Raw genomic sequence first — 6,343 nt, 5'->3', positions numbered from 1 at the left:
TCTAACATAACTGCAATCCCCAGCTCATGGTGACATCACAAGCACTTCTTGGTTGAGAATTCCAGTATATTTTTCAGTCCTTAATCTCTACAGATTTCCATGAACCCCTTTTCCCTCCTCTGCTGTGACACCATTCTTCCTGCCTTTCGTCTTAGCCCTTTCCAGACTGTTTCGCAGTCTCCATTGCTCATCTTCTTCCTTTACTGTTCTGTAAATATTACTGTGCTTCACAAGTCAACCCTGTCCCTTTTTTCTTACTATTCTGAAAACTCTCATGTTCTAACTTCTTTTGTACTAGAGGCTTTAGTTACCATCTGTATGTTGTGAACTGCCAAAACTAAACTCCCAAATTAGTGTTCTTTTCTGAGTTCCACACTCTAATCAACTCCTTGCTTAAGAATGTGAAAGTCCCACCAATTTCTCAATGGATACATGTGCTGGCTCAATTTTAGGGGATTGATTACTTTTGAGAACTTCTGATTGGGAGGAGAAACTTTTATATATATATATATATAAAATATTTTATTGCTTATGCCATTACAGTTGTCCCATTTCCCCCCCTTCATTCCCCTCCACCCTGAACACCCCGTGCCACCCACATTCCCCCTCTTTAGTTCATGTCCATGTGTCATAAATTCTTTAGCTTCTACATTTCTCACACTACTCTTGCCCTCCCCCTGTCTATTTTCTCCCCACCATCTATGCTACTTATTTTCTGTACCTTCTCCCCCCTTCTCCCCCTCCCACTCCCCTGTTGCTAACCCTCCATGTGATCTCCATTTCTGTGGTTCTGTTCCTCTTCTAGTTCTTTCCTTAGTTTGTTTTTATTTTAGGTGTGGTTGTTAATAACTGTGAGTTTGGTATCTTTTTACTGTTCATATTTTTTATCTTCTTTTTCTTAGATAAGTCCCTTTAACATTTCATAAAATAAGAGCTTGGTGATGATGAAGTCCTTGACCTTATCTGAGAAGCACTTATCTGTCCTTCCATTCTAAATGAAAGCTTTGCTGGATAGAGCAATCTTGGACATAGGTCCTTGCCTTTCATGACTTGGAATACTTCTTTCCAGTCCCTTCTTCCCTACAAGGTTTCTTTTGAGAAATCAGCTAACATGCTTATGGGAACTCCTTTGTAGGTAACTGTCTCCTTTCCTCTTGCTGCTTTTAAGATTCTCTCTTTATCTTCCATCTTGGGTAATGTGCTTCCTTGGACCCAAGGAAGTCCCACCTTCTTTAAGACTCTCTAAGCATCTTAGACTTCCTGGAAGTCTATTTCCTTGGGCCCAAGGAAGTCCCACCTTCTTTGGGTCTCTCTTAGCTTCTTGGACTTCCTGGAAGTCTATTTCCTTTGCTAGGTTGGGGAAGTTCTCCTTTATTATTTGTTCAAATAAGTTTTCAATATCTTATTGGTGTGACCATGGTCAGCCAACTACCTTGCATGCCTCACTGGGTCTGCCTGTTTCCTCCCCACTCCTGGGGTCTGCTAGCCCCGTGTAGCCTACACATCCGGGTCAGCCAGCCAACGCCTTTTCCTACCACGACCTTTCTCTGCCGGCTCCCAACTCTGCCCCTCTTACCAGTCTGGATGAATGGTTTGTTGTCAGACTTCCGTACAGTTCAATTTTCTGTCTGTTCTGGTTGTGTCTGTGTTTCTAAAGTTTTATTGTCCTTCTTTTGGTTGTGCGAGGAGGCACAGTATTTCCACCTATGGCTCCATCTTGACCAGAGTCAGGAAGAGAAACTTTAAAATATTTTTTTTTATTTTGTTGTTCAGTTACAGTTTTCTGTCTTTTACTCCCATCCCAGCCTACCCACCCAGCCCTCCCTCACTCTCTTCCATTTCCACCCCCTCTAGTTTTTCTCCATGTGTCTTTTATACTTGTTCCTGTAAACCCTTCCCCCTTTCCAGTTTATGCAGCGAATAATAAATGTAAGAGCTGTACCCAGACACCTCATATTCAACTGCTAATCTGTCACCTCCTTCAGATACTTCATTCATAACAGCTGTCCTTCTAGATAGAATTGCTCTACTAAGACCAACTTCTTCTTGGAACACTCAGTTTCAGACCTAAACTTCTCCTGAACAACTGTTATGAGGCCAAGTTCCAAGAGTCATGTCCCACAGTGTGCTATTAGCATAGACACTGGCCCATATTCTGTAGCTCTTACTATGATGGCCACTCCTGCTGCCCCTATGTTTCTACCATATAAATGTGCTGTGAGCAAGAGCTCACAAGGTCATCATATTCAATAACATCGTAATGCCCAATCACAGGACCCCAGGTGGCAGCCTGCTGTTTGTACACATATAAGGTTAGAAAGTTTGAACATTTTCATGTTGGTATATGCCCTTCCTCAAGAGCAAAATCAGATGTCAGGTCAACAGGTATTTCCTCTCCCTGAAGCCATGAATTCTTGCCATTGACATCACTTGGTATTGAGACTGAGCACTCAGAACTTCTCCCAATGTTTGAATCTCCAGAACCTCCTTTGTAAGACTGATGAAACTTCCTCTGTACTTTAAGCTCATCTAGTCAGAAACTGCCCAGAAACTAGTCACCCGTGTTACTGCTGCTCTGAGGTTTAAAACTTGTCAGGGACTACAAGAAGAAACTCATGTTTTATCCAGAAAATATACCTAAACATTGAGAAAATTCAGTAGCCTAGGGAAAATGGCAAAATAAAATAAACTTAAAAAAAATTTATTTATTCTTTTTAAATTTTTTTATTTTTAAAGATTTTATTTATTTATTTTTAGAGGGGAAGAGAGGGAGAGAAATATCCATGTGTGGTTGCCTCTCACATGCCCCCACACTGGGGACCTGACCCACAACCCAGGCATGTGCCCTGACTGGGAATTGAACAACCGACCCCTTGCTTCACAGGCCGGCACTCAACCACTGAGACATACCAGCCACGACAAAATATTTATTTATTCTTAGACAGAGGGGAGGGAGGGAGAAAGAGAGGGAGAGAAACATCAATCTCACATGCCTCTCGCACATACCCCAACCAGGGACCAGGCCCACAACCCAGGCATGTGCACTGACCAAGAATTGAACCAGAGACCTTTCACTTTGCAGGACAACACCCAACGAACTGAACTACACTGGTCAGGGTTAAAGTTTTAAATAGGAAGATAATCTGAAACATATGTTCTGAGAAAATGCTATGTCTAACAAACTTAATGCTTGCTCATTATTTATCACAATATAAATAGGCAGAGAGGAAGGAAGGAAAAGAGGGAGAGTGAGAAGAAAGGAAAAAGGGATGGAAAGAAGAAAGGAAGGAGGGAGGGGAAAGAGAAAATATATATAAAGGAAACCTTCTTATCAAAAAATCAATGATAAAGGTACAGGGCTTGTTTGTGAGATACCCTGAAACTATATTTTCAAGTTAGCCAATGTTTCTTCATCTCATAGTGCTACTTATTACTCATTATTGGTATTCCTTAAATTTATGGCTGATGTTCTATATTGATCTGTTGGTATTTTTGTAACGTTGAGAATGCCTTACAGACTGTTTGTAATTAAGGCATAATTTCGATGCTTTACCACATAAATTATCTGTACTGTGTGTAATCTTAATGTCCTAATATCAACTGGGAAGAAGGCACAAAACATTTCAAATAATATCTCTGGTCCCAGGGCAAACCAGGAATATTCTGATCTTGATAGTTGTTCAGACAAAAACTGGATAATGCTGCTTTGCTGATGTACCAGAAGCCCACAGTAATAAAATAAGCTACCAGGCCACCTGGCCTGCAGCACCTACTGAAGGAGCTGCCGTGAGATAGCATGCTGCTAAGAAGAATCTTCCTAACTTGCCTATCTTCTTGAAGGCTCCTACTTGTGTCCTAAAATCTTTCCAGTCAGAAGCTCTGCCCAGTATAACAAATAATGGGCTACCCAGCTCCCCATGGCAAACATTTACAGATGAGGAGAGGATAATGAAAAGCGCAGTGAACAAATTGCTTCTTGGTTTCAACAATGGATGAAAATTAAAAAATGGAGAAATCAGTAATACACGGAGTGTTCCAACAAGAGTTGATGACTTGAAATTGACACAAAAAAGAGAGGAACAGGCATTCATTTTTTTCTTCCCCCTGTCCTAGTGATAGAAGAATTAGCCTAAGTTGATGTATCTATGGCTTTGTTATATGACACTCAGAACACGGTAGTTAGAGGGCTGGTTAGAAAACATGGAACAGAAGAAAAAAAGGCTGCCTATCTGACCAGGCTAGCCACAGAAAAAACAGGAAGTCTCTCCCTTTCAGAGGCTAGAGCAGGTAGAGATTCATTTGCTTTGAAGATCAGAGCTGATAATAAAGGAAACAAGTCGTCAGAGGATCAAAGACATGGATCAGCAATGCTAAGTATACATAGCTCTTCCTGGTGATGGTGAAAGTAGACCCTACCGTGGGGTATAAAGGAATTGTCTGCTTCTTAGTAGACCTTGATACTGAAAGCCTCCATATAGAAAAAGCAGAAAACAAATTGGGAATCAGAGCTTCTTCCACCTATCCATTAACATTAGAAAATGTCAAGGTTCCAGAAGCCAATATCCTGGGGCAAATTCGACGTGGTTATACGTATGCTACAGGGAGCCTTTAATGAAGGTCAAATAGAAATTGCTGCACAGAGGCTGGGAGTGGCTCAAGGATGTTTTGACTACACTATTCCATATATTAAAGAAAGGATACAAAAGAATATTTAATTTTCAGAGGGTCCAACACCAAGTGGCAGAGAGCCACCCAGCTAGAAGCTGCAAGATTACTAACATACAACACTGCTAGGCTTTTATTATTTTTAAAGATTTTATTCATTTCTTTTTTAAGAGAAAAAGGAAGAGAGAGAAAAAGAAAGGGAGAGAAACATTGATCAGTTGCCTCTTTGTACACATCCTGACTGGGGAATGAATTTGCAACCCAGGCAGGTGCCTTTGGCTGGGAGTCCAACTGGCAGCCTTTCACTTTGTAGAACAATGTCCAGCCAGCTGAGCCACACAGGTCAGGGTACACTGCTAGGCTTTTAGAAGCTGGAAAGCCATTCATAAAAGCAGCATCAATGGACAAATACTATGTATCAGAGATTTCAGGACTAACAACTAGTTAGTATATCAAGTGGATGGGAGGCATAGGATGGGTTATACCAAAGATTATCCTGTGGAAAAATACTTCCAAGATGCAAAGATTAGTACAATATATGAAGAAGCATCACATATTCAGCTGAATACTATTGCAAAGCACATCAATGCAGAATACTGATGTCTGCAGGAGTGGGACCACTCCCATGTGTCACTGGTGCAAAATTTTAAACTCTTGTGCCTTTTGGGCAAAGTAAACCACCAGGGTCTTAAAATACGTTATTTACATCCTCAGTTATGGGCCTTGGAGTGTACTTTTTCTATTTTATTTTCAGGTCTGTTTAACTTAGATACAAAAAAAACATTTCTTAAAAAATTTACATTTTCTTGAAAACCGATTAAAAATTTTTTTTTATTGATTTGAGACCGGGGGAAGGGGGAACAGGGAAGGAGAAAGAAAGAGGGAGGGAGAAGAAGAGAGAAAAAGAGGCACACCAATTTGTTGTCCTACTTATTTACAAATTCACTGATCACTTCTTCTATGTGACCTGACTGAAGGTCAAACCCCCCACCTTGGAATATCAGGACAGTGCTCTTAGAAACTGAGCTACCTGGTCAGGGCTTAAAAACTACTTTTTAAAAAGTTCTATAGGTATTATTTTAGCTTCAGGGTATACAAAAGTTTTACTCTACCAGCACTTGGAGTATTACTAACAGAAATGACTACTTTTTAAAAGTATATTTTATCGATTACACTATTACAGTTGTCCCATTTTTTCTCCCTTTTATTTCCCTATGCTCTGTACTCTACCTCCCACCAGCATTCCCCTACCTTAGTTCATGTCCATGGTTCGTACACATAAGTTCTTTGGTTACTCCATTTCCTACACTATTCTTAAACCACCCCCCCCCCCAGTCTATTTTAGCATACCATTTATGCTTCTTATTCCCTGTACCTTTTCTCCCACTTCCTCTCCCCCTCCCGACTGATAACCGTCCAGGTGATCTCCATCTCTGTGGTTCTGTTCCTGTTCTAGTTGTTTGCTTAGTTTGTTTTTAAGTTTAGCTGTTGATAGTTTTGAGTTTGTTGTCATTTTATTGTTCATAGTTTTGATCTTCTTCTTTTTATTAATCAAGTCCCTTTAACATTTCATATAATAAGGGCTTGGTTGTGATGAACTCTTTTAACTTGACCTTATCTGGAAAGCACTTTATCTGCCCTCCCATTCTAAATGATAGCTTTGCTGGACAGAGTAATC

At 40.4% G+C, this 6,343-nt stretch overlaps 1 pseudogene; it reads left to right on the top strand.

Moving 5' to 3' along the window:
• The first annotated feature begins 3,796 nt into the window (after positions 1-3,796).
• Positions 3,797-5,265, top strand: LOC118979154 (short/branched chain specific acyl-CoA dehydrogenase, mitochondrial-like; annotated as a pseudogene).
• Positions 5,266-6,343: the final 1,078 nt, after the last annotated feature.

Source organism: Sturnira hondurensis, unplaced genomic scaffold, assembly GCF_014824575.4.
Source record: "Sturnira hondurensis isolate 20B ecotype Veracruz unplaced genomic scaffold, ASM1482457v3 Scaffold0000362, whole genome shotgun sequence".
In the NCBI taxonomy this organism is placed as follows: domain Eukaryota; kingdom Metazoa; phylum Chordata; class Mammalia; order Chiroptera; family Phyllostomidae; genus Sturnira; species Sturnira hondurensis.
This window is presented reverse-complemented; position numbering and strand designations above follow the sequence as displayed.